Here is a 9,325-nt window from a genome sequence, read left to right as displayed (position 1 = left end):
TCTCTCTCTAAATATCCATTTTTAAAAATCATCTTTAGCTCTAGCTGGTTTGGTTCAGTGGAAAGAGCGTCAGCCTGTGCACTGAAGGGTCCCAGGTTCGATTCTGGTCAAGGGCACGTGCCTGGGTTGCAGGCTCAGTCCTCAGTATGAGGCATGCAGGAGACAGCCAATCAATGATACTCTCTCATCACTGGTGTTTCTATCTCTCCCTTCTCTCTTCCTCTCTGAAATGAATAAAAATATATTTTTAAAAAACATCTTCTTTGAGAGGAAAGTGGACCTAAAACTAAAGCTGAAAAAAAAAAAATCTTAGCTTGCAGATTTGCTTACTCAACTCATAAGGATTTTGTCCCTTAAATGTACCAAATTAGGCCGAAACTGGTTTGGCTCAGTGGTAGAGCTATGGTCTGCGGACTGAAGGGTCCCAGGTTCGATTCCGGTCAGGGGCATGCATGTATGTTGGTTGCGGGCACATCCCCAGTAGGGGGTGTGCCAGAGGCAGCTGGTCGATGTTTCTCTCATCGATGTTTCTAGCTCTCTCTCCCTTCCTCTCTGTAAAAAAATCAATAAAATAAAATAAAATAAAAATGTACCAAATTAAAACTCTTGTTTTTCAACTTGTTCTGAAAATTAGCAGTCTTCCATTTGGTTATACTAGATTAGGAGGCAATTTCAGAACTCACAAATTCTTAGGGCTAAAAATTTTAAACACAAAATTATCAAGAATCATTCAATTGGTTTCCAATATTGGAATGTAGTATGGAGGGTGAAAGTTGACTAATAAGATTTCTGTACTTCTACAGGAAATCCTCATCAGTAATTGTCTTTGTACATTAATGAATGTTGATTAATTCCTATAAAATAGAAAAATTATTATTTTGTGGAAGAGCCACACTCAAGGGGCCAAAGAACTGCGTGTGGCTCGAGAGCCATGGTTTGCCAACCACTGGGTTAGGACATGACTGATTATTCTTTTATTTTTTAAAATATATTTTATTGATTTTTTTACAGAGAGGAAGGGGGAGGGACAGACAGTTAGAAACCTCGATGAGAACATCGATCAGCTGCCTCCTGCACACCCCCTACTGGAGATGTGCCTGCAACCAAGGTACATGCCCTTGACTGGAATCGAACCTGGGACCTTTCAGTCCACAGGCCAATGCTCTATCCCACATGTGTCAAACACAAGGCCCGCGGGCCAAATCCGTCCCGCCAGGCCTTGCAATGTGGCCCGCACCGCGCTGTCATCACTGCACTCCGCTGCGTTTCCATCACAATGACAGTTTATGACTGTTCAGTAAACCATTCGGCCCGCGATTTAGGCTGGATTTTAGATTTTGGCCCCTTCTCTGATTGAGTTCGACACCCCTACTCTATCCACTGAGCCAAAACGGTTAGGGCATGACTGATTATTCTTGATATTTGATTTAGCAATTTCAAAAAATGTTAATTTTAGTTATCATGGCTATTCTGGGCATAATTCTTACTGCAGAGGCAATGTTTACAACAATACTACATATTTTTTCAAGGTACTTTGTGGTAATTGTTTAACACTAGAAAGGAAACCACTGTTTTTAAACTTATTTTTTTTCTGATTAAATAGAAGAGTAAAAGCAGTGAATGGAGTGCTCATTGAATGAAATGAAATATAATAAAAATTTATTTTGAGGATATAGAAAGTTCTTAAATGCTTTGAGAGTTTCTTGACAGCTTTAATTGGGCTAGTGACACTACACATATAAAGAAATTTAAGTTTTGTAATGCAATTCTGTTACAATAGTAACTCTCACTGAAAATGTTCTATGAAAAATATTTGTTATACATTCTTCCATTTAGTTTAGAACGTAAAACTTCTTCAAATCTGCAATTTAAAATATATTAGCTTGTACAAAATTACTTGACCTGAAATAATATTTTCAAAACAGCCTTTCTCTAGTGCTGCTTGCCAGAAGTGCTATAGACTAGGATGCCCTAGGAAGAAATAAGCTAACAATGTAACCTTACTCAGTCCAGCTATTTAATAGAAACTTCCCAGAAATGAGAATAGTCAGAAGTTGGTCACACTTGTGATTTCCTCTACCCACTGCAGACCACATTGCCTAATATAATAGTTATAGGTACTAAAGTTCATCAGATACCAAAATCAAAAGAGGAAACAGCTAGGAGACAGGAAACATTTGTAAAATTATGGGGGCAGAAGGGAGGAGAAAGATAGAGACCTATGCTAAATTAAACCATCATAGCCTTGAATTATAGTTACCTTATAGCCAAGAGTTTGGATTTTATTACTGATTGTTTTAATATTTTTTCCATTTTTGAGTTTCAACCTAGATTGGAATAGCATGGCTTTTCCACTTCAAAAAAATACTAACTTTGAGAAAATGCCCTGTCCAAGGGAAGTGGTCAGAAATACGGAAAGCCCCCAAAAGTGACTAGAGGCTCATTCAGAGCAGACAGAGCCGCTTCTGCTGGAAGGCACACAGAGAAGATAATTGTTCCTTTTAGGCTTCCTCTTCACAGCACTTGTAGTATTGCACTGACTTCATTCCGCCTTATTTTTAAGATCTGTCTTACCTTAATCTCAACAAGATAAAAGCCTCTTGAGTGCAGGTAATGCATATTATAGACACAGGGGACATGCTTTGAAAAAATATAATTTTTTTAATTGATTTTAGAGAGGAAGAGAGAGGGAGAGATAGAAACATCAATGATGAGAGAGAATCATTAATCGCTGCTTCCTGGATGCCCCCTACTGGGGATGGAATCCACAACCCAGACGTGCCCTTGACTGGAATTGAACCTTGGACCTTTCAGTCCGCAGAATTTACTGAGCCAAATCAGCTAGGACAGGGACATTTTTTGAATGAATGGATGAATGAATGAATATTACTGAAGGTAAGAGATGGCAAAAGTAAAACTTAACTGAATAAAGAGAATAAAAATATTTATGACACAAATATTAACAACTATGTACCTGCCCTAACCAGTTTAGCTTAGTGGATAGAGCGTCGGCCTGCGGACTGAAGGGTCCCAGGTTTTATTGTGGTCAAGGGCACATGTCAGGGTTGAGGGGCTTGATCTCCAGTAGGGGGTGAGCAGGAGGCAGCAAGTCAATAATTCTCTCTCATCACTGATGTTTCCATCTCTCCCTCTCTGAAATCAATAAAAATATGTTTTTTAAAATCAATAAAAACATTTAAAAGCCATAAAAGCCATTTATGGAAAATAATGCTTTCATTAGTGATTTTATATAAAGGTAGCTACTACTTAATGCTTGCTGTGTGCCAGATATGCATTATTGCATTTAACCCCATAACAAAGCCGTTCTGTTCCAGAGACAAGGGAAACAAGACTTGGAGACATTAGCTAACTTGCCTGTGATAAACACTGCCAGTTGAGTTCCCAGTAACCATGTCTGTCCACTGCCCTCTGCCTTGCCAAAAGAACCGTGGTTTTGTTTACTCCCTTCTTAAGTGCAGGAGGTAAATCTTCAAAGTTTAAGCCAATCTTGTTCATTGCAATCCCCCTAGCATTTGGCCTAGGCCTGAGGTGTGAAACTGACTGAATTGTGGAAGGAGTCTTCTGGGTGGCTTCTTTGCCATTAAAAAGGACACCTCTGCCAAAACCGGTTTGGCTCAGTGGATAGAGCATTGGCCTGTGGACTGAAGGGTCCCGGGTTCGATTCTGGTCAAGGGCATGTACTGTGGTTGTGGGTACATCCCCAATGGGGGGTGTGCAGGAGGCAGCTGATCGATGTTTCTCGCTCATCGATGTTTCTAACTCTCTATCCCTCTCTCTTCCTGTCTGTAAAAAATCAATAAAATATATATATTAAAAAAAAAAAAAAGACAACTCTTTTTAAGGTGATGAAAATGTTCTAAAATTAGATTGTGGTGATGGTTGTCCAATTCTGTGAAGATACTAAATACTATTGAATTGTACACTTTCCAAGGGTTAATTTTCTAGTATGACATATAATCAATAAGCATTATGTAAAAACAAAAACTAAAGGAATGTATGACTGGCAAGCCCGTGATCAATGATTCCTAAATCTGATTGGACATCAGAATTCCCATAAAGCTTATTAAAGTAGATGGCCAAGTCTTATTACAAGCAATTCTAATTCATTTGGCCTGGAAAGGTCTTGGCATCTGTGTTTAACAAGCTCCATAGGTTATTCTGACGCCTAGCCAACTGTGAGAACCACTAGCATGCTTCAATAAATAGCCATTGTCTCAGCTGCTTTTGGCAGAAACTAAATTGCAATTAATTTTACAGTGTGTGCTGGCTCAGGAACCTAGAATACAAATAATCTGTATGTGCAGAAAACTAAACTTGCATTCTATTACAGAAATTTAAGTTGAATGAAGTCACTCTGTTCCGATGAGAGGTGGGCTGCAGTGATTTGTGGACAAGACCAAATTATTTTCTAATGCAAGCTTTAAGTCACTTTAATGTCTGCCTGGACGAGTATAGGCTAAAGTATAAGTACTATACTCTGAAATTTGTCTCAGTGATTTATATACAAATTATACTTCACCAATTTTAAAATGCATATTTTTTCCTGTATTTTATCATCTCTAAATTGGTATATGCTCTATAATCATTCCCTAATTCTCACAATTATGATTGGCAGCATTTGTGACTTCCAATTGAAAATGTCTTAGAGGCCATAAACTAGGGTGTGCTTATACTGTATTGTAATAGAAAATATATATTACTTACTGTGGATCCTAGTAAAAAGTGTTCAAAAAAGACTAATCTATTTGAATAGCACTACATCCTGATGGAAAAATTCTAATACATTAGGTTTCTTTTACATCAATGTATTCCTCAAAGTAATGTTTTAAAGCTTTAAAAACCAAGTCTTGTTTATATCTTCCTATGCTGTAGCTTGTTAAGTAATATGACTAAAGTATAATTGCAAGTAGCTGTTGAGCATGGGTCTTCAGAATATCTTTCTGCAATGTTTAGTGGTGTTTTTTTGTTTTTGTTTTTCCTAAGGACCAGAGGTCCTCCACCAGATAAGTTTCTCCATCCCTTCTAAATGATCTATAAGTCTGTTTCTCTTTATTTAACCTTCAGTTCATGCTAAGTATTTGTGGAATTGCTGTGCTTAGCAAGCCATTATAGCTCACCAAGAGCTTAGAGGCTGAATGGGGACTTAGAATAAATTTCCCTTTGAACAGCATCTTCTGCCAACTTAAAATACTCTTGGTATACCTGAAGACAATGGTATATTTGTAACCCTGGCCAGGTAGCTCAGTTGGTTAGAGTGTCATCCCGATATGCCAAGGTTGCAGGTTTGATCCCCAGTCAGGAAACTTACAAGAAGCAACCAATGAATGCACAAATAAGTGGAACAACAAATCTCTCTCTCTCTCTCTCTCTCTCTCTCTCTCTCTCTCTCTCTAACAAAATCAATTTAAAAAAATTTTAATAGGTTCCTAGGGCAAAAAGCTTTTTTTTAAATCCCGTGCCTTGTAATTCATTTTTAATATTTATTTATGTTGGTAGTTCTCTGAATTCTCTTTTATAGTTGGTCTATAGCCTTTTAAGATATGGACAATCCAAATTTATTTATTTTTAATATTTTTATTGATTTTTCACAGAGAGGAAGAGAGAGGGATAGAGAGTTAGAAACATCGATGAGAGAGAATCATAAATCAGCTGCCTCTTGCACACCCCCTACTGAGGATGTGCCTGCAACCAAGGTACAAGCCCTTGTCTGGAATTGAACCCGGGACCTTTCAGTCCACAGGCCGACGCTCTATCCACTGAGCCAAACCGGTCCCGGCGACAATCCAAATTTAAAACAGTACAATTAGATATAGAAAAAAAATACACTGCCTAAATTTTAAAGAAAGCATTTTTAGACTATACTGTATTACAAGACCAGACTCCGTATGTGTGTGTACACACATTTCAAACAATGAAAGGAAACTTACTGGATTTTCTATATTTCCAGTTTCACAAAGAACAACCTCAAGGGTGGGGCAGTTTAATAAACTTCAGTCAGGTAGACATTGAAGAAAAACACTTATGAACAGTTCTATATATGAGAAACTGAGTTCCAAGAGATGTATTCCCTTTCATATAAGACTTGGTTATGAGAAAGTTTCTATATCTAACCATAATGTAATAAAAGCCACCTTATTTCTCATACGACATTTAACTGAGTTGTCAGCTCTATGCAGAATCCTGTAGGAGGTGCAACAGAGGTCCAAAGGGTCAATCAACAAAGTATGACAATAGCTAAGGTGAGGCTGTCAGGCCCCCCCACTCTTTTTTTTTTTTTTTTTTTGCAATGACATAGCTGCAGTCCTTGTACTTAATGCCTACAACCCAGACCGCAGAAAATGTTGCAGCTGCGTCACCAGAGGGTGAGAACTATTCCATCATGCTCCACCTTGCTTTTACCAAACATTTTACCAACTAGGATATTCTCTCAATCACATGATTTTACTGAAATTTTAACCAAGTGGAATATTTTATGATTTTTCTATAATGACCATCTGTCCTTTGACTTCTGGAAACCACACTTGCAGGATCACATCACCCTGTCTCTGTCAGCTTTTGCTGCCAGTTACTCTCACCAGAATAAACAAAACTACCTACTTTTTGGACTATGGCTATTTTAAAATCTATTCTGCTTTATCAAATCAATATCCTACATTTTAGATAATGTCTCAAAGGAGATTGTGTTAAAAGCATTATCCAAACTGCATGTGCTGTTGCTTTGATCTATTCTAAGCATAAAGTTTGACAGAAAGCCCAAACTACTTGAACTCTTTAGGGAAACCATAATTGCTTAACATAGAAAATTTAAATTCCTAGTAGAGATTTTATTCCCACCTTGAACTTAAATTTCAATGAATATATTCAAAGTTGACTTGAGGGGATTTTAAAAGACTTTAGACTTTCTTACTTTATATATATATATATATATATATATATATATATATATATATATATATATATAGTTAAATTTTAAAGCTATCACCTGTTTCACCTTGCTTTTACCAAACATTTGATAAAAATTTCCTCATGATTACCTTGATAAAATGGTGGGAAATGACCTAGATTATAGTCTTGGTAATAATAATATAGATATGACCTAGATAATTTTGGTAATGCAATTTTATTAGGGGAATTTGCAATTGGCTGTACCATAATCAAAGAACATTTCTCTAGTGCAATACCTGCTTGTCTGTTTTTGGACCTATTTTGTTTAGTAGTAACCAATAATTTAAATAAAACTACAGAAACAGAATTCTAAGTATCAGATGTGTAAATGACAAAGCCCACATTTTAACATTCTAGATAGTAGGCTCGAGATTCAAAATTATCTCAACAAGATCAATCAGTGCTCTCCCATAGGGATGTCCACGGGAGCAGGAGTGGGGGGGCCTGACATTCCCCCAAGGGCTCCCAGACTGCACGGCACCTCTAGTTTACAATAGTTATGCTTCATTTCTTGTTTTAACCAGTCATGAGTTCCCAGAAATCTGCAAATAATGAAGGTTGGTCAGTGACTTTGATGCTATTTGGGAGAAACTAAGGGCTTGGGGGGGGAGGGAGCAGTTATGAAAAGCAAACACAGATCAGAGAAAACTTTAGGAAAGTAAACAGAAAAAAAAAAATTATTATTTCCCCTCTTCTCTCATCTGAAATGGCTCTCTCAATCACCAGAATCTAAAACTCATTCCAGAATGCAACTTTCTGGACTGGATTTATTTCTGCAGCACTTCATGACAAATGAACTAGCATTTGACTATCAACCTAAAACATGTTAACACACATGAAATCGACACCTTTTTTCTCAAGTTGCCATTTCAGGAATTGTGAATACTACAGCCAAGAGAAAAAAATCCTTTTGGCATTAGCTCAGTGCTCAACTTACAGGAAATTATACCAAGATAAACTTCAATAAAAATTAAAGCGATAGTCCTAGCCATATGCTTCAGGAATTTTACATCCCATACTGAAAATTACTGAAAACCAAGATTTCTTCACTGGTCTGCATAGTCTACTGGGCAGAACAAAACTCAAATGAGCAGCTGTGTTGAAAACTGCTTCTGGCCCTAGTCAGTTTGTCAGTGGATAGAAAGAACATAGGCCTGTGGATTGAAGGGTCTCAGATTCAATTCCAGTCAAGGGCACATGCCAGGGTTGCAGACTCAATTCTCAGTAGGGGGGTGTGCAGGGCACAGCCAATCAATATTCTCCCTCACCCCCCCTCACTCCCTCAAAAAATCAATGGAAAAAATATCCATGGGTGAGGACTAAAAATTTTTTTAAATATCAAGTATTTAAAAAACTAAGGTGATTTTAGTTGTCTATTAGTGTCATGGGGTAACTTTGCTAGCTGCAAATAATCTGATCAGAGCCAGGAATATTTACAAATCAAAATCTCTCATTGAACTAAGTCTTCTAGAACCACCACAGGAAGATCTAAACGCTGTCACTAAAACCCCAAGGTAGCCGAAATCAGTTTGGCTCAGTGGTAGAGCGTTGGTCTGCGGACTGAAAGGTCCCAGGTTCGATTCCGGTCAAGGGCATGTACGGTATATTGGTTGCGGGCACATCCCCGGTGAGGGGTGTGCAGAGGCAGCTGGTCGATGTTTCTCTCTCATCATTTCTAGCTCTCTATCTCTCTCCCTTTCTCTGTAAAAAATCAATAAAATATATTTAAAAAATAAAATAAAACCCCAGGGTAATGTTGAAAAAGACCATATGCATTCTTAAGAAATCAGACTAAAAAAATAGAGACTGGGTTGAAGGTTAGGTCAAAATAAATTGTCACTACCAGGCTAGGTCCTTGATCCAGATGATAGAGTTCTTAATGCACCCGAGATTTGGGAGGTAAATTATGGAAGATTATGGCATAAATTATTTTACAGCGATCAAAACCCAGTTATTTCACATAACTGGGCATAAGATGTTAAAAAAGCTCTAGCATGTTTGGCTTGGGGGGGGAGGGTTTCGGGCTCGATCCATGCAGAAGGCAACCAATGGTTCTCTCATCATTGATGTTTCTCCCATTTCCTTCCTCTCTGAAATCAATAAAAATATTTTAGAAATGTTAAGTTTTAAAGACAGCATGTTTAACACCTGAAAAACACCAGAATTCCCGGAATCAAATTTCAACAACATTTTGAGGTCTTTACATTGATGAAAACACAAGGAAATGCCGTAAGTGTAGAACCTCAGAGCAAAAATAACTTTGTTCATGAATGTAAAACTAGTTTGTAGTGACCAGCAGCCAGCAGGTGGTGCTCAAAACCAGGCAATAGTCTTGGCAAGCCTACAGTGGGTCCTACAC

At 37.7% G+C, this 9,325-nt stretch overlaps 1 long non-coding RNA gene across 1 annotated transcript; it reads right to left on the bottom strand.

The window, feature by feature from the left end:
* Positions 1-5,855: 5,855 nt before the first annotated feature.
* LOC123651374 lies at positions 5,856-8,219 on the bottom strand. The gene is made up of 2 exons (XR_006740039.1): positions 7,013-8,219; positions 5,856-6,409 (listed from the first exon to the last, which is right to left on the bottom strand). It is a non-coding gene; the product is annotated as an uncharacterized LOC123651374 (long non-coding RNA).
* Positions 8,220-9,325: the final 1,106 nt, after the last annotated feature.

Source organism: Pipistrellus kuhlii, unplaced genomic scaffold (assembly GCF_014108245.1).
Source record: "Pipistrellus kuhlii isolate mPipKuh1 unplaced genomic scaffold, mPipKuh1.p scaffold_m20_p_5, whole genome shotgun sequence".
Classification (NCBI taxonomy): domain Eukaryota; kingdom Metazoa; phylum Chordata; class Mammalia; order Chiroptera; family Vespertilionidae; genus Pipistrellus; species Pipistrellus kuhlii.
Note: the sequence above shows the minus strand (reverse complement) of the source record. Positions and strands in the feature narration are given on the sequence as shown.